The 19,504-nt window shown below is 45.7% G+C and overlaps 1 protein-coding gene across 14 annotated transcripts in view; it reads left to right on the top strand.

Annotated features, from left to right (window-relative positions):
• The window catches only part of FOXP2 (forkhead box P2), a 686,563-nt gene that overhangs the window by 98,103 nt on the left and 568,956 nt on the right, over positions 1-19,504 (top strand). For 13 of the 14 annotated variants that reach the window (XM_059725976.1, XM_059725970.1, XM_059725969.1 and 10 more), the window contains one exon: positions 7,497-7,651. The gene's annotated coding sequence lies outside the window, so the exon portion shown is untranslated. Of the gene's footprint in view, positions 1-3,698; positions 3,904-7,496; positions 7,652-19,504 lie in introns of all 14 variants that reach the window. The other variant, XM_059725965.1, reaches the window with a different exon arrangement.

Below are 19,504 nucleotides of genomic sequence, written 5' to 3'. Positions count from 1 at the left end.
GGTGATCCAGGCCAACCTTGATAGGCTTGAAAGGTGGGTGGGTGAAAACCTGATGGCATGCTATATAGAGAAATGCAAAGTGCTCCACCTTGTGGGGAGGGAGGGAAACCCTGCATCACACTTCTAGGTTCAGCAATGCTACGCTTGCTAGCACCATGACCATGTAGACTTGGGGGTCATGATTGACCACAAGATGAACATGTGCCACCAATGCAATACCGCAGCTGGCAAAGCAGACAAAACTCTGGCTTGCATCTACCGATGCATCTCGAGCAAGACCCAGCAGGTTGTCATCATCCCGCTGTACTCAGCCTTGGTGAGGCCGCAGCTGGAGTACGGTATCCAATTCTAGGCTTCACAGTTTACAAAGGATGTGGAGAAGCTTGAAAGAGTCCAGAGGAGAGCCATGTGCATGGTCAGAGGGTAAGAGAGCAGGCCTTACAAAGAGAAGCTGCAAGCTATACAACTCTTCAGCCTGGAGAAGCACAGGCTCAGGGGTGACTTGGTGGCCGCCTCTAAATACATAAGGGGTGTGCATCAGGATCTGGGGGAATGTCTGTTTACCAGAACACCCCAAGGGATGACAAGGTCCAATGGTCACAAACTCCTGCAAGACCATTTTAGGCTGGACATAAGGAAAAACTTCTTTACTATCCAAGCCCCCATGGCCTGGAACCAGACTCCTTCCCAGAGGTGGTGCATGCACCTACTCTGGACACTTTAAAGAAATATTTGGATGCTTATCTTGCTGGGATCCTTTGACCCTAGCTGATTTCCCACCCCTTGGGCAGGGGGCTGGTCCTAATGATCTTACAAGGTCCCTTCCAGCCCTAATGTCTGTAAAATCTGGCTATAAGCCAAGAACACATTTCTGAGACCGAAGGATGGAACAACACTCCTTAAGGGAAGCTTCTACCATCAACACACAGTGGCAGGAACTTTTTCAAGAGCTCCTAAACTAAGATTCTAAGGTTGAAGACAATGTCATCAAAGCATTCCACAACACTCTATTAAAGACTGCCTTATAGATCCACCAACTTATCATGAGACCTTGAAAACCATTAAACAGATGAAAAACCAAAGATCTTTTGGTCATGATGGCATACCAGCTGAAATTTTTAGGTAAGGTGAGAAAAAACTCTTTCACCAACTATATGATGTTATTATGAAAACCTGGAAACATGAACAGATTCCTAATGACTTCAGAGTTCAAGAATTGTTAACTAATTCAGGGGGAATGAGTGAGAAAATTGCATTCCTGTCCTTAGCTGGGAAGATCCTTGCCCACATTCTCTTCAATATTTTCCTCACAGAGGAGATCCTACCTGAAGTCCCAGTGTGGTTTCAGATCACTCAGAGGTACAGTAGATATGAACATTGTTGCTAGACAGCTGCAGAAGTGCTACAAGCAGCACTGAGATCTTTACATGATTGTCATTGACTTGACTAAGGTCTTTGATTTAATGAACAGAGAGGCCTAATAGAAGATCCTGATGAGATTTCGATGCTTACCAAAATTTGTTACCATTGTCAGACTGCTTCGTGACAATATGCTAGCAACCGTCCTAAGCAATGGCTTGCAAATAGACCCCTTCACTACTGGAGCGGGAGTCAAGCAAAGATATGTAACTGGATTGACACTGTCTTCCATCTATATCATGTCTTTTCTGTTTCTCACTGCTGGTACACTTCCATCTGGGGTCAGTATTCAGTATCATATGGACACAGATCTGTTTCAACACCAACCAGTTATGTTCCAGATCCAAGATAACCAACACCTCTATTAATGATTTTCAGTATGCCGATTGTTTTGTGTGTGCTCACTCGATTGAAGAGCAGCTTCAAGTCACTCTTGATCATTTCTGTGAAATGTATGAAATGCTTGGATTCAAAATCAACTTCAGGGAAACCAAGATCCTTTACCAGTACACTCCAAACCAACCAAATGCTTTTCCATGCACTACAATTAGAGGGCAATTGTTAGAGAATGTTGAGCATTTCCCTTACCTGAGTGGCCACTTTCCCCCGCACTCTCCTCCCCCCGGCAACACAAATAAACAAAAAACAAATGTAGATGATTGTCTTCAACATTGGATAAAATCTACCTTTGGACATCTCCAAAATTGTGTTCCATGATTAGACCCAAAGTGTACTTCTCATCTACCAGGCTATTGTCTACATGGTTGTATGGGTTTGAAACTTGAACAACATATCAGAAAAACCTGAAATATGTGGGTTGTTATCATCAGCAATGTCCTTGGGAAATCCTCCATATCAATAGGAAGGACAGAAGAATGAATGCCAGCGTCCTGGTTCAAGCAGACACTACCAGCATTGAAGCTATGTTTATATGTTACCAGCTCCATTAGACAGGGCACATTATAGGGCTGCCTGATGACCGGCTCCCAAAGTAAGTCCTATACTCCCAACCCGCTGATGTTGACCACTCTAGAGGTGAACAAAAGAAGAGATTCAAGGACACTTTGAAGGCCAGTCTGAAGAAGTGCCTTATTGATACAGAATCTGGAAGAGTCAAATACTTAATTGTCCCCAGTGCTGCTGTGATGTACGCCAAGGCATCAGTTATTTTGAAAACAACTTGTCTCACTGTAGACGAGAGAGACAAAGGAAAGAGCTGTGACCTGTCAGTAGGATCTGTTCAGTTTGAGGAGGAAGATTTGCCACATCCGCAGTCTTGCATGCAGATCTTGGATTGGACTCAGTCATCTGCAGACTCACCAAAAACTTCTTTATTTGCTAGAAGACTGTCATCATCATATCAAGGGACTGCTGCTGATGAGCACTGGTACCAGTATCATCTCTAGTAACAGCTCTAGGTGTTTGTCCAAATACATGACATTCATATAATTGTTTTCAAAGTTAACATCTAGCCAGGTAGCTCCAATTCAAGCACCAAGTTCTCATGCAGAGCTGATTTTTCTGTAAACTGCTGGGCTATATGATAAATCAATTTAACATTTTTTCCTTGACTGTACTGCTTGCATTTTCCCATTATACCATCTCTTCCTGTGTACCTTAAATATTCTGATCCCCTAAACAATTTCAAACCATTGCTGTTTTAAGATAATTTTAAAGAGAAATGTCTCCTCCTCCCCCCCCCCCCCCCCCCCATTGCAAGTGATTTCCCTGGTCTTGGAAAAGGGTTTTAAGAATTTGTCAAAAAGATTTCTAAGCTTCTGTATTATGCTCTGTAAAAAGAGGGTGCCCCTACACGTGCCATTAACGTGACTGAATATGCTTCAGTGCAGTTTGCTTTGGAGTAAACTAATTCAAATGTCTCTGTCTACACGTGCATTTGAGCACAGTTATTTACTCTGCTGTCAGGTCCTGTCAGACACAAGTACTACCTGACAGTGCAGTAAATTAGTCTATATGAGCCTAGTTGCAGTACACGCAAATTAGTCTACTTTGCAGTAAAGCACATGTATTGACACACCCAGTATGTGGCAGTATAGGACAAAAGATTTTATCAACAAGTATTTGCCCTTACCTTACAATTTATTTGTAGCTTTATCAGCTGCACAATTATTTATGTTGCATGAAGATCATACTGATCAAATTAAATCACATTACCTTATCATATATTCTATTCGCTACATTTTACATATGCTTATGAAGTTAGTGGGTAGGGGAATGTGTGCTCTGGAATATACTTTCTACTATCTTCTATCCCATAGATCACCTGTAAAATTCAAGTACTTCATGGACGGGAGTGAAACTTAAGTACGCTTTTCTGTTTTCTATGCAACATGGACTACAAAACTTCAGTGAGATCTTGTGAGCTTTTCTGAGCTGTGAAGTGGGATAAAACTATGAAAGAGGCAGAGAAATACTGTAAACACATGCTCTCCTGCTGCTTTTTCTTCTACTTTTGAGGTTAAGGTAGCAATAATTCTCTTTTCTATTGTTGTTGTTTGTTATATTACAGAGTACATTTCTGAAGAGCTGGATAAAAAAAAAAATCACCTGTTTTTAATGCTGAGTGCCTTTCACTAGATGTAATGTATGGTTTAAAGAGCTGTTGTCTTTGCTAAGTTGTTGACTGTTACATACATAGTTCTTGATTATTTTAACAGCAGGGCCTAGAGGGTCCAACAGAGATTAGACCCTTGTAGTGCTAGGTCAGTGGTCACCAACCAGTCGATCTTGATCGACTGATCGATCACGGAGCCTTGGACAGTCAATCTCAGTGTGTCAAAGGCTCCACAATCCTGAGTGGCAGGATCCAAGTGGCTGGGCTGAGCCACACTCACTGCCGCCCGGGCTGGGCTGGGTGAGTGGGGTCAGAGACTGGGAGGTGAGGGAGGGTGGGGCCAAGGGTGGGGCTGGGCAGGGGATGGAGCTGGGTTTGGGCAGTTGGGGCAGGGGGGGGTGGTAGATCCTGAGGTGTCACAAAGTAATCTTCACCATAAAAAGTTTGGAGACTACTGTGCCAGGTGATGTACAATCCTATCAGAAGAGTTTATATTCTAAATAGGTAAGTCAGACAAGGAGCTGGATGGGAAGCTTGCCTGAAGTTGTACAGGAGACCAGAGCTGAAACTATAAAGTAGATCCTCTGTCTGTCAGTTCAGTGGCCTCGGTTTCAGCCACTTGCATCAAAGGGAACAATGTTATTTAGATTTCAGTAGCAACAGCAGCAGTTACTTTCTGTCCTCCTTTTTCAGTTTTCCATTTCCTAGATGTAACAACTATTACCTTGTACTTATTTTGACCCAGTATATCAAGCTGACAAGGGACAAGATGCATTTGTAAGGTTAAATTCCCCATTGCAGTGTTTAGGAGAATACTGATAAATAGAGATAGGTATAGACAGGCAGGGATCCTTTTAGATTTTTACCTTAAAGTGAGAACATTAATTCATAGTTTGCAAAAGGGACTTTAGTTCTTCAAGTGCATACTGATATCTGAGCATTTTTTTTTGTTAGTATAGGCTTTTTCATGCAAGGTACAGATGCATTGTACATGGGGACATTCAGTTTGCTAACAGAGATGCATTTTCCCATGCACAGCTTAATTTGCATCTGCTATCAAGCAGTATGGTGTGAAAGACCTGGTATATTCCTCTGACACATCTGGTATGTATGGACAGAATTAATTAACATTGGTTTTGCTATAAATGACATGCAATTCCATGACAGCAAAAAGTATTTGTGCCTGATGTCAATCATTCACTCTCTGCTAGTTCAAAAGGCTTCCCTGAAGGAATATGCATTGATCTGCACATACCCAAAATACAGCAAAAACATTGCTATATCCTGGAGATTAAAGTGAAAGTATGTGTGTTTAACACCAAGAGGAAATATTGGAATACAAATTATGCAGTTGCTAAGGTTTACTTTCTTGAGGAAACTTAGGAAAAGTGCTGACCAGCAATTAGGTTGACTCACAGTAGAAACACATTGCTTGAGACTATGAACCCTAAATGATAAAACTAGGAAAAGACTGTAAAGGCAGAATGTAGCTTCCCCCTCCTCCCCACCCCCTCATTCTGGTTCATCTACTTTGCTACTATTGCCTTGAATGAGCAAAGATTGGAAAAATACTAATAACTCACTTCCTTATTTCCCTCCACTCTTTAGTGCACCTGCTTTGATCACATGGTCTACATGTGATCTGCTTAAGCAGATAGTTGTGAACCCAGAAGTGAGGAGTTTAAGCAAGTTTATTGGACATGCTATAAACTAAACAAGAGGGGCAAGTGGGGAGATAGCTACATAACTTAAAGATGCTGGTGTGCACTTCCAGTTTGAGTAATTGCTTGTGTAAAGTGGATGTAAAATGCTATTTGCTTTCTATCCAGTAAATATGTGCATATAAGGTTTAGCATGACAGAGAAATAGGTTGTGGAGGTTCTTGTTTACTGGCTGTTAAGATTGAGAGTATTTATTAGCATAGGCAACTCAGAATGTTCAGAAATTGGTTTGGTTGAGCACAGGTACTTACATGAACCCAAACTATTCTGAATGTCATAGTATTACAGAACTGAGTTGGAAATATCATGGAAATGAATTGTTTTTTGAACTGTGTTCAGCTTCTTAATGTGAGTCCAAGGTATGATGTGAATTGCAAGGATAAGAAGGTAACTAATAATCTGGGTTTAGATGCTTGATGTTGGGATGGGGGGCAGATATAAATGATGTGGGAGTTTTCCTCACCCCCAGGTGTGCAAAATATATCTGTATCTCTAGATCTAGAGATATAGATATATCTATATATAGATATTAGGGCTGTGCGAAGCTTCAGGTGCTGATTGGATTCAGAGGAGATTTGGCGGCTGAATCTCTGAATCCAGATCGAATTGGGAGACAAATAAAAAGGTTGAAATCAATTTGAAGTTCTCTGAATCGATTTGGAAAAGATTCAGAGAGCTTTGGAAATTTGGAGAGTCCCTACTCGCTGCCTCATGGAGCTGGACCTGGACTCCGTGCTGGTAAGTAGGGCGTGGGGGGGGGGGCTGGAGGAGGTGGGAGAGAACCATGGGGGAACCCCAGCCAGTTCCCATCCCCCTGCCTGCTCCCCAAGCCCCCCTGAGCACTCCCCAACCCCTGCCCGCTGTCCCAGCCATGTCAATGGCTGCCCTGCCCAGCCCCAACATCCCAGGGCTTTAAAGAAAAAGGGAAAAAAAGTCCTGAACTCACTGGCTGTTGCCAAGTGGGGGGGTGATCCCCGCTGCTTCCTACTGTCCCATGCTGCTGCGTGGGCTCTGCCATGAGCTCCCATCCCCTATCTGCTCTCCCTGCCCCATCAGTGGCTGCCCTGCCTGGCCCCAGCTCCTGGTTCTTTAAAAAAATTAAAAGCCCTGCACTCGCCAGCTGGTGCAGTGGCCCTTGGGGCTCGTGGAGTCTCGTGGCATAGCCCCTCCACACAGCACAGGGCAGTGGGGGGGGCAGCGGGGATTACCCTCTGACTGGCAGGAGCCAGTGAGTGCAGGGCTTTAAAAAAAATTTTTTTTAAGAGCTAATGTTGGGGCTGGCTGGGCCAGCCATAGGGGGAGCTGGGAGAGTGGGTGGGGGATGGGGACTCATGGCAGAGCCCCCCACACAGTGTGGAGCAGTGCGGGGCAGCAGGGATCCCTTCCCACGCCCCACCCCCAGCCTGGCAGCATCTGGTGAGTGTGGGGCTTTTTTTTTTTTTTTTTTTTAAAGAGTTGGGACACTGGGGCTGTGTGTGGCAGCCATTGACGGAGCTGGGAGAGCGGGCAGGGGTTGGGGCCTGTTTGATTTGGCCAATTCAGGGGGCGGTCAAATCTCCGAATTAGATTTGGCTGAATTGATTCAGGACAGTGATTTGAATTGGCCAAATCCAAAGCAAATACTAGCCACTTTGCACAGGCCTAATAGATATATATATATAAAATAAATAAGTATAGTGTTGTGTAAATGTATTGTGTTTTTAGATCACTGTAATTGCTTGACATAGTACATAGTGTAACAATTTACACTTAGCCCTCTTTGTTTTTCATTCATACATTAGATAACTTAAGCAAAGGCTGAAGGAAAGTTTGCCCTTACTCTCTGCTCTAGAGGTAGAAGACACTCCTAGAGAAAGCACCAGTTTAAGCAAAAAAGAAAAAAAATAGAAAACTGTTCCTGGTCATAAAGCAACGAGGTAACAGACTCCAAAGAAATGTAAGTAAAATAGCTGTGGATGAGACTCTTTTCTTTATAGTACTGCATGCCATGTAAGAAAAAACAGATTGCCATAATAATGAATGATATTGCTAAAAAATGTGAAGTGTGGTTACAAAAATGCCCAGTTTGAAAGTGTGTGCCTTTAAGCTGTCAGCTCAATGGCATTTTTAATTTTTCCTGGATGATTGTACAGTTTCTGTAGCATATTTTTTTCTTTTTTTTTTAATGGAATTATGTATTGGCAATAAAAATCAGAAACATTTTTTCACCACTTTAAAACTTTAAAGCTTTAAGTCATTTCTACAAGAGAGAGAGAGAGATTTTGTGCTAGTGGGGAGTTTATCAGCCCTCAAGGTAAAAAGCTTATTGGGCACTGTGAAGTAGCAAAAACATTTTCTCTTTTATATTTCTTTGTCTTTGGCTGATCAGTGATGTTAAAATCCTTTCTCTAGTGCTCTCATTGCCGTCACTTTTAGTTATTGTGTGAAATAGGATATTTATTACTGTTTTGTTTCTGTTTTTCCAGTTGAGCACATTCAGTTGAGCAATTATGGAAACACATGTGTTTATTTTACCTCTGAGTTCAAACTCATATTTGCAAAACAGGAAGTATTCACAAACCGATAGGAAGTAAGCAAAAATCTTTTAATATCATGTATTAATGGCTGGTAAGTCCATGATGCATTAAGACTCCTGGTACTGCTCTAAAAAATTTAAAACACGTTTTCTGGATCTAACCTTAGCCATAGGTTAACCTAGTTAACCCTGTCATTGGAATAATGGCATATAGAAATAAAACCCTTGTTACACTGGAAAAATAAAACAAAGATTGAATGCATGAGGCAGGGACTTTGCCTTTCCATCCCATTTTGTGGCACTTCTTAATCACTGTTATCTTCTGTCCCTTCTTCTTTCTTTATATCTGGCTACTTGCTGAAGATTTTACCCCTAGTTTTGGCTGCAATTCAAGTAGCTGTCTGTAAAATAAATAAATAAATAAATAAATTTAAAAAAAAAAGAAAGTTTAAAAAATAATATGCATCTTATTTTGTAGGTGCTGTGTGTGTAGTCAGAAGTGCTTAGGCAGGGTTGCTTCAAAACATATGCAGTCACCCAAATGTAGGTTCCTAGGGGACTTGTTGTCTGAAATGTACATGCTGAATGAATTTACTCACTCTTTGAGTTTTGTGGTTGCTTGAGGGTGGGGTGTGTTTGGTGGGAGGGTGGGGTGCCTATTTTGTTTTTTCTCAACATAGGTGCCTAAATTCTGTCTCAGTTGTTCTAGGTGTATGGTTTTGTCTCAGTCCCATTTTGAGTGTCATTGACTTTTTTGTGGATGTGGACCTTAGTTACCTACCCTGGAAAACTGGATTCATAGAATCATAGAAAATTAGGGTTGGAAGGGACCTCAGGAGGTAATCTAGTCTAACTCCCTGTTTAAAGCAGGACCATCCCCAACAATATTATTCCAGCCAAGGCATTGTCAAGCTGGGCCTTAAAAAACTCTAAGGATGGAGATGCCACCAACTTTCTAGGTAACCTGGTCCAGTGGTTCAGCACCATCCTAGTGAGAGAGTTTTTTCTAATATCCAACCTAAACCTCCCTTGCTGCAACTTGAGAGCATTGTTCCTCGTTCTGTTATCTGCCATGACTGAGAACAGCTTAGCTCCATCCTCTTTGGAATCCCCCTTCAGGTATTTGAAGGCTGCTATCAAATCCCCTCTCAGTCTTCTCTTCTCCAGACTAAATAAAGATTGTCTCCACATCTATCCCTCAGGCTTCCTTTCATGGGATTGGGCAGGCTATTTAAAAACATAATATTCCCGGGTGACTTGACTGTACGTCTCATTTTCTAGGTACCCCATAATGAAACACCTAGATCCTTGTTTGTGAAAGGATTTAGTTCTCACAACCAGTGGTGACACATAGGGGGTGCACACAGGTGCACATGCACCCCCTGAGATTGGTGGTGCACCCCATGGAAGAAGCGCCGCTTGCCACCCCCCCACTGTCAATACTGCCAGCGGCATCTGTGGCTGGTTGCCAATCACTGCTGGCCTTTGCCGACACTGCCAGTGGCATCTGCGGGTGTGCCAGCCCCTACCCCCCCTGCTGCTGACACCACAGCAGCTGCCTGTGGGAGCTCCCCACTCACTGTTGCTATGCCCCCATTGCTGCTGCCTGCGGGCAGTCAGTGAGACCCCCCCCAGGCCCTGGGGGGCATGCATTGTTCATACTTACAATTGTGCTTAAAGTAGATTGGAATTGAACATATAAAATACTATAAAAAAGGCAAAGGTTTTGCAAGCTTTAGGTGCTTCAGTTTGAACACTCAAAATTAGTAGAAATCTTTAACAATTGTTTCTGAAGCAATTTAGAGACTTTGGAAAATGGGACAACTAGATCCATTAGAAAGTCATGTAGGCCCTTTTCAGTTTTTTTTACTCTGTACCTCCTGGGTTGAGTCTGTAATATAAGAATAAAATAACTTATCTCACAGGGTACTAAGAAGATAAATTCATATATGTTTTTGAAGGATTTAGACACTACATTGAGGAGAGCTATAAAGAAGCTGAAAAGAAATTAATAATCAGTGCAGGGTATACACTGTATACAGTAAATTAGGCCAAAGGTTGTGTAACTAATAACGAGGGTAAAAAGTAAGATCAGACAGTAGTGTTACTGACCACTATCCTCCTATATACTGAGGTAGGATCTCTTGGGAAAATGCATACGATCATTTAATTTATTTCTCAAATGTTGAGTGCTAGACTTTGCAATCTTAATTCTCTTTTAGCTTTAATGTCAATGTAATTGTATTTATGGTGTTTAAATGTATTTGCTTATCTTTGGATTGTATATTAGTCTATTAACTATGCTATGTAAATTATTAATAATATTACAGCAGATTATTATGGAAATAGATTTCAAATGGGTGCTAAAAGGAGCTGTTATTATGGGGTTGTTTTAAGCACTTAAAGTTCACTTTAACTTAAATTTTGAAAATTTTGATCAGCATATGTCCAATTTCCATAAAAGAATAAGACAGCCTGCTACTGCACACAGGGATGAATCTAATATTCATTGAAACTGGTAGGAGTTTTCTGTTGAGTTTACAAAGAATGGGATTGGGCTCAGGGAGACTGAGTGATCCTGAAAATGAATAGGTTCTGTTTTGTTGAAACCCTGGGTTCTTTTAGGTATAACATGTTCACTCACTTTTGTATTTTTTCCTTTTCCCTTCGGTAGGAAAAGTCAGACCATTAGGAGATGAGACATGGTATGGCACTCCAGATTTATATATTTCCCCCTATGCTTTCTGAAATGTGTTTTGGAGTTTTTAAATCTCCTTTGTGGGGTGGATCTTGATTTTATTCGTCTGAATATTCTGTTTCATTATTTCTTCCATTTGTGTCCCCCTTACACCCTTCAAGCATATATTCAAGTCTTAATGGGGTTTGAGTACATGACCTGTCACAGGCAGTGTTACTGAAATTGGCAAAAAATGTCCTTTTAAATGAATAAACAAAATTATTTTTGGAGAGGTAATTTATTTTCTTGATAAGGAAATAAGAACAACTTATTAATGCATTTTCCATATTGCACAATATTAATAAAATAAAATGCCCTTTTTGAATGGCAAATATTCACATTGGTTAGGACGTGAATGTTTCATAGATTTCATAGATTTCATAGACATTAGGGCTGGAAGGGTCCTCGGAAGATCATCGAGTCCAGCCCCCCGCCCAAAGGGCAGGACGTCAGCTGGGGTCATAGGATCCCAGCAAGATAAGCATCCAGTTTCATCTTGAAGGTGTTCAATGAAGGCGCTTGAACAACCTCCGGTGGCAGGCTGTTCCAGACCTTGGGGGCTTGGACAGTAAAGAAATTCTTCCTTATGTCCAGCCTGAAACGATCTTGTAGTAGTTTGTGACCATTCGTCCTCGTCATCCCTTGGGGCGCTCTGGTGAACAAACGTTCCCCTAGATACTGGTGGTCACCCCTGATAAACTTGTAGGTGGCCATCAGATCACCCCTGAGCCTGCGCTTTTCCAGGCTAAAGAGCCCCAGGGCTCTCAGCCTGTCATCGTAGGGTCTGCTTCCCTGACCTCTGATCATGCGCGTGGCTCTTCTCTGGACTCTCTCAAGCTTCTCCACATCCTTTTTGAATTGTGGAGCCCAAAACTGGACGCAGTACTCCAGCTGCGGCCTCACTAAGGCCGAGTACAGGGGGAGAATGACGTCCCGGGATTTGCTTGAGAAGCATCTATGGATGCAAGCCAGAGTTTTGGTCGCTTTACTAGCCGCAGCATCGCATTGCAGGCTCATGTTCATCTTGTGGTCAATGATGACCCCCAAGTCTCTTTCTTCCATAGTGCTAGCCAACATAGCACTGCCGAGCCTATAAGGATGCTGCGGGTTTTTTTTCCCCAAGGTGGAGAACCTTGCATTTATCGGCATTGAACACCATCAGATTCTCATCCGCCCACTTGCTGAGCCTGTCCAGGTCAGCCTGGATCATCCGCCTGTCTTATGGTGTGGATGCTTTGCCTCAAAGTTTGGTGTCATCGGCGAACTTGGCCAGTCCGCTTCTGACTCCAGTGTCCACATCATTAATGAAGATGTTGAACAGTATGGGTCCAAGGACAGAGACCTGGGGGACCCCACTGGTCACAGGACACCACGATGAGTGACTTCCATCAATTACTACCCTCTGGGTCCGACCCCGGAGCCAATTTTCCAGCCAGTGAATCGTGGGGGACCCAAGGCGACAATTGGCCAGTTTCTCCAAGAGACGATCATGGGACACCAGATCGAAGGCTTTTTTGAAGTCAAGATATATGACATCAATCTCATCTCCCTTGTCCAGGTGATAGGTCACCTGGTCGTAGAAGGAAATGAGATTGGTCAAGCAAGATCTACCCGCAACAAACCCGTGCTGGCTATCCCTTAAGATGTTGGCGTTGTCCAGTCCATTAAGGATGGCCTCCTTAATAAACTTTTCTAAGATCTTCCCCGGGATAGAAGTCAGGCTGATGGGCCTATAGTTAGCCGGATCCACTTTCCTCCCTTTCTTGAAGATAGGCACCACATTGGCCTTCTTCCAGTCTTCGGGCACTACACCAGAGCGCCAAGAGTTTTCAAAGATCCGCGCTAGAGGCTGGGCTATGATGCTCGCCAGCTCCTTGAGTACCCTGGGGTGAAGATTGTCAGGGCCGGCTGACTTGAAGGTATCCAGCTTCTCAAGATGTTCCTTCACAAAGTCAGCATTAATGGAGGGCAGGGGATCACCCTCACCCGGACTTCCCGGCCCTGTAGCAGGCACAGGCGTCCCATGGGGCTGATGAAAGACCAACGCAAAGTACCTATTTAATAGGTTGGCTTTTTCCTGGGCGTCAGTTGTCAGTTGCCCCATCTGGTTCAGCAGGGGTCCAGCGTTGCCCCTGCTTTTCCTCCGGCTCCCCACATATCTGAAAAAGAACTTTTTATTGTCCTTGATGCTCAAAGCTAGCTGGAGTTCAGTTGCAGCCTTGGCTTTCCTGGTCTGCTCCCTACAGGACCGGACCAGTGCAGAATAATCCTCCTTGGAGGTGACTCCCATCCTCCATCCTTTGTAGGCCTTTCTTTTTAGCCTCAGGAGGTCTGCTAGGTCCCTGGAGAGCCAGGGGGGCTGCTGTGCCCTCTTGCTGCCTTTCCTCCGAGATGGAATAGACTTAGTTTGTGCATTGAGGATCGCTCCCTTGAGGAGCAACCACTCTTCTTGAACTCCCCTCTCCCTGTGGTCACAGTCCCTTAGGGCCTCACTGACAAGCCTCCTGAGCTTGTCAAAGTTGGCTTTCCTGAAGTCAAGGACTTGCGTGTTGCTGACTGACTTGCCAGCTTTTCGGCGGATGGTGAAGGTGATCAGCTCGTGGTCGCTGTCACCCAGCTTCCCATCGATCACTAGGTCGCCGACTAGGTCCTCCCCAGTAGCCAGCACCAGGTCGAGCAGCGCTTTGCCTCTCGTTGGCCCATAGACTGCTTGAGTCAGGTAGAGGTCATCCACGCATGAGAGGAAGCTCTGCGACCGCTCAGATTTTGCTGAGCGATCCTCCCACGAGATGTCTGGGTAATTGAAGTCACCCATGACAACCATGGTCCTGGAGCAAGCTGCCTCAGCCAGTTCCTGGGCAAACTCCTGGTCTAGCTCAGGACTTTGGGTGGGAGGTCTGTAATAGACTCCCACCATTGTGTCCCCTGTGCCGTGTTCCCCACGGATTTTAACCCAGAGGGTCTCCAGCCGTCCACACTGGTCGCCAATATCAGCTTGCAGGGACGCGTAGCTTTCCTTAACATAGAGAGCTACACCCCCGCCCCTTTTCTCTACACGATCCCTCCTGTACAGGGTATAGCCATCTATCCCTGTGGTCCAGTCATGGGTGGAGTCCCACCAGGTCTCCGTGATTCCTATGACATCGTAATTGTTTGCACTGAGCAGGAGGATGAGCTCCTCCTCCTTATTCCCCAAGCTCCTGGCATTTGTGTACAGGCAGGCAAGTGCCCCCTGGGGGGCTCCTTCCTTGCCCACAGATTTTACCAGGGCTGGGGCTGGGGTGGGCTCCCTTGAGTGCCATGATCTGCTGGCTTTGCAAGGATTGCTCAGCGGGCCAGCAGTGGCGGTAGTCCCCCCGTCCCTCAATGGGCTTAGTTTAAAGCCCGGTGGAGCAGGTCGGCCAGTCTGGCTGAAAAGAGCCTCCTCCCCAGGGGAGAGTGGTGGAGACCATCTCTTCCCAGCAGCTCGCTGCCTCTCTCGCCAAAGAGCGGGCTGTGGTCATGAAAGCCAAAGCCTTCCTGACGACACCAGCGCCGCAGTCTTTGGTTGACCACATAGATCCTCCTGTCCCTTCTCAGCCCATAGCCTGAGACTGGGAGGATCGACGAGAACACCACCTGTGCCCCCAGACCCTTAAGCCCCGCTCCCAAATCCCTGTAGCGCCTCATGACCTGGCTGGGAGTGCTCCGAGCCGTGTCATTGGTGCCCACATGAATAAGGAGCATGGGATAGTGGTCTGTGGGTTTGAGGAGCTTGGGGATCCTCTCCGCAATGTCCCAGATGCGGGCCCCTGGGAAGCAGCAGACTTGCCGGGCTAAGGGGTCAGGGTGGCAGATTGGCGCCTCCGTACCCCTCAGGAGGGAGTCTCCCACAACAAACACCTTACGTTTTGTCTTGGGGAGAGCAGGGGCGGGAGCTGCAGTTAGGCCCATGTTGCCTGTGGGGGCCGGCAACTCAGCAGGCTCTGCTGGGGCAGCAAGAGGTGCATACCTGTTGCTCAGTTCTGGTGGGGGAGGGGCCTTGGTGCGGCGGGCCTTAGGGCCCTTGACCACCTTGGTCCATGCCCCTGGCTGGACACAGCAGGAGGTCCCAAAGTCCTCCTCTGGCCTGGAGGGAGACTGTGATCTACCCTCTGCCTCCCGGGGGAGAAGGGCCTGGCAGTAGGAGTCTGTCTCCTGCTCACAGTCCCTGATGGCACGCAGTCTGTGGACTGTGGCCTGGAGCTCCTCCAGCTGGCGCGCCAGAGACCCCAAAAGGGAGCAGACCCCACAAGGGGAGGTCGCCATGCTCCCAGGCCCCAGAGCCTGAAAAAGGGATAGGTAGCCCCCACAGCCGAGAGCCAGGGGCTCCGTCTGCGTGGAGCCCGGAACCAGGGGCTCCGTCTGGGTGGCCGTCTCTGAGGTGCCAGAGGGGGGGGCCGCGGAGCCCGAGGGGACCCTCAGGGTGCGGCACGTGCCCATCCGTGTCATGCCTCAGGTAGGCTGGCTACGGCTGGGACTTTCTACCCTGGGGGGTGTGCAGGCAGGGTCCGGCGCCCACCCGCACTCCCTCCCGCGCAAACTCCGCGCTAACTCACGTGCCGGCAGAGAAGCGCGCCTGTTTGTGCAGCCTGTTCGTGCGGCTCCGGTTGCGTGGCTCCCTGGGGGGCTGGGCGAAGTAGGGGCCTGGGCGGGGCTTGACCCGGCCCGGCTCCACTCAGCTGCCGCCTCCCACACACACACTAAGGGGGTTAGCCCCTTCTCTCCACGGACCCCGCTTACCCCGGCTGTGCTGGGGGTCAGCGGGGGGCTCCGCGGCTGCTGGAGGGTTTCTGGGGGGCTTCGGGGGAGCGGGGGCGCAGCGAGCTTTCACCCGTGCGTCTCTCTCCGCTCCCGTGTCTAACTGATGTTGCTAGGTAACTTAGTATTTTTGCTTTTCGTTTCTCTAGATTTGAGCTTTTGTTAGAAAAATATATATTTTTTTATTTTATAGTGCAGGTTTTCTTAAAAGGAGAAAGTAAATAAGAAAAAAACATATATCTTCTGTTCTCTACCAGATATTTGAATTGGTTTATATTGTAACCATGAAAAGACCTTGGATTTAAACAAAATTTTCTTCTAACTTGAACAAAATGCAGTTTTTAAGTGCAAGTAGCTCACATGTTTTCAGTTTGCCTGAAAAACAGTGACTAGTCCCAAGGTATTGGGGACCCCAGAGTCTCCTTGTGGAGGAGCATGTGTATTGCTGTAGCTGTCTAGCCTTTGTAGTCATTAGGTGTTGGACCAAAGGGTTGACTTTGACTGACTGCCTGGACCAAGCAGGCTGGCTGTTGTATTCAGAGATCTCCTTTCTTCTGAGGGTGGCATGTGCAGTGCCTTCTGTGTATTTTGTGATTGAGGAACAGACTTGTTGCAGGATCTGTTGGTATTACCTGCTGCTGAATGGCCTGGAAACAAGCAGCAATCCAGCTGTTTTTACAGATACTATAAAAGCAGCTAGGTGTGGTGCCTACCGGCTCTGGAGGGCAGCAACAACAACAGCCTTACAAATGTGATGGGAAGTGGACAATGTATCCAGAGTACATTGATCTGAAATGCCTAGAAAGTCTCCATGTTCTCAGTTCTGAAAGTTGCAAATTGAAATGTTTGGGCCATAGCTGAAAAAAAATGGGATGTTAGCAGCAAGATAATATCTTGATTGGAGGTCAGCGTGGTGGCTAGTCTATTGGAGATCTAGGGATTGACCTGGCTGTGTTTGAAGATGGAGGATACTTACAGTAGAGAGCCAGTCAAAGCAGGCATCAGCTCTGGAGAGGACACTTGTCAGCTTGCTGTCAGTAGGTCAGGAGTCAGTTCCTTTGTCTCATTACCCTGTCTTTATCACATTGGTTTGGCTGTGCAATGAATAACTCTGTCCATGCATTCAATTATCTTTGCACTGTAAAAGGGAAGGGTTTGTGTTATGACCTGTATTGAGAAGTGCTGATAGCAGTCCCCAGAGGTGGCTGTGTATTCCTGCTGGGTGACTTCAGCAATCATGTAGATACAGATGAAGAAATATGGACTTAAGTGATTAGGTAACATGACTTGGGAGCTGTGAATGACTTCGACCTCTATTTGCTGGAACTGTGCATCAGGTTTGACTTGGCAATGGCAAACAGCTTTCTCCCCCCCAACACCAGCACATAGGGTACTTGGAAATGTCTGACATGCAAAAGATAGCTTACCATAGACAGGAGTGCTCAGCCTCCAGCCCGCAGGCCAAATGTGGCCCATGGAGCTGTTGCATGTGGCTTGTGGAGCTCCTCACAGGTCCAGAAATTTTGGCAGTGGAGTAGTGACCATTAATATGGTCACCCTCTCCCTTCCCAAACTTCTGCATAGCCAGTCAGAGCCAAACTACTTCCTATTCCCCCATGGGATTGGGCTATTGTCCTCCACCCTGCTTCTGGATCGGGCTGGGCCATACCCCCTTCCTTCCCGTGGGGCTGAGCCATACTTGTTTCCCTTCCTGCAAGGCTGGGTTGCGGTTGGGCCATGCCCCCTTCCCTATCTGTGGGGCCTGGGTTGGGACAGGCTACATCTCCTTCCCCCCCTGTGGAGCAAAGTTCAAGCTTCTTTCCCTTACAGGACTTCCCTCCACCCACTGTCCTCCTCTTCTGGCCTTTCCTCCACTCCTTGCCCTCCTCTGTGTGGCTAGATAGTCACTGGGTCAGGACCACTGGATGGATCCGACCCACAGACAGACTAGACACTATCAATCCAACCTGCCATGGAAAAAGGGTTAACACCATTGCCATAGATTGTCAGAGTGAAGCAGCACTAGCCAAGTGATTTTGGGATACTTTTGTTTGTAGAAACAATGACTGCTGGACTGACCACAGTTTTATCTATAACAGACTGCAGTTCCACCTCAACAGTTGTAAAGGGTCCTAATAAATTCACTGTGGTCACTTAAGGGATATTGCCATCACTGCTAAACTCAACTTTCTTTTAAGCTCAAAGTGAAAGTGAGCTACACTAATAAAGATCAATGCTAGAGAGCCTTCAGGGATGGCAATCTGGCAATGACAAACATCCAAGGCCAGGACATATGTAGATATACCTGGTAATGCCTGAGATCCAAAAAAGTTGCATGCCATAGACTTTTGAGTGAAGCAGTGTATTCAGTACTACCAGAGAAGTGAATCATTAAATCACCAAGCAGAGGTATTGCACCTGTTTTGATAAAAAGAAAATGGAAATATGGAGTATTCTGGAAAGCAAACAGCACTTTAGAGCTGTCCATGTGAATGAAACACCAGCATTTAGAGCATGGTATTGAGCTTGCAGTAATCATTGCCAGAAAGAGTTAAGAATAGATGGTATTAAAACGTGCAGAGGAGACTGAGATGCATTAAGTTCAGCATGACTCCAAATGCCTTTGGAGCTCTGAAATTGCTTGTGGATAAAAGGATACCTGCTCTGCATCTTCTGAATTGCACTGTTATGTCTTGTGGAGCTGGGTGCCATATTGGCAAAATGAGGAGCATTTGAAGGGAAAGTTCCATGCGACTTAACCATAGGCATAGTCATAGATTTAGTCAAAGCACTTGACTTTGTTTCTTGAAACATGTTGTAGGACCTGTTTTCAAAATCTGGGCTCTCGGGAAATGCTGTCCAGGGATGAAAGGGGGCATCTCTGTTAGTGGTTTACAAGCCTCTTGTTACCAAATTTGCCCATTACTTTGGGGTGTGCTCATTTATTAGGGATAGTTTCTAGGGTCTTGGTGATTCTGTCAATGTGCTGCTTGTGTTACTATACAGAGCTGTATTTCTCCCTTCTGCAAGCCCTCACCCCCAGTGGAGCTATCTTGCAGGACTCAATCTCAATGGGACTGGGTTCCTCCAGTCACCAAATCAGTCATACACACAAACACACACAAGTTAACGTGACATGCCTGACCTGGCTGGGCTGATCAGCATGGACAGGCTGACACCCTCATATGCCAAGAATCAGTTCATAAGAGCAACAATAAAATGCAGTCAGACACAAGCACACAGGTAAACAGAATCCCTCTGAATCCGGCTGGGTGTCCAGCTGACACCCTCATGGGCCAGCATTCAGTTCATAAGGGCACGTCTGAGTCAAACTGAGTCAATCAGCCTGTACAAGCTGATCCCCTTATGTGTTTCAAACTCAGCACGTCCCAATCTTTGGCCTCTTGATGAGCAGACCCCACAATAATTTAGGCTTCACAGGGATCTTTAGCATAGGTAAAAGAAGCGTTGCTGCAGAGCACAGGAGGAAAAAGAAGCAGAGAAGGAAAAATATACCCAATTACTACCAGTTTGCCTATAAAAGTTATTTATTGCTAAGCATATGAAATATATAATGGTACTAGTAGTAATAGACATGCAAAAGAAAAACAAACACAAACAATGACAATAATATTCTGGTTTCACTAAGTATTTGGGGAAACTCAGCTCAAGCTTAACTAATACAGTGCAGGTTCAGAAGTTTATGCCTAGACAGACGGGAGAGAATGCTGGGAATCTCACCTAGTCCACGGTACGCA

The sequence above is a fragment of the Alligator mississippiensis genome, chromosome 4 (assembly GCF_030867095.1).
Source record: "Alligator mississippiensis isolate rAllMis1 chromosome 4, rAllMis1, whole genome shotgun sequence".
Lineage (NCBI taxonomy): Eukaryota > Metazoa > Chordata > Crocodylia > Alligatoridae > Alligator > Alligator mississippiensis.
This window is presented reverse-complemented; position numbering and strand designations above follow the sequence as displayed.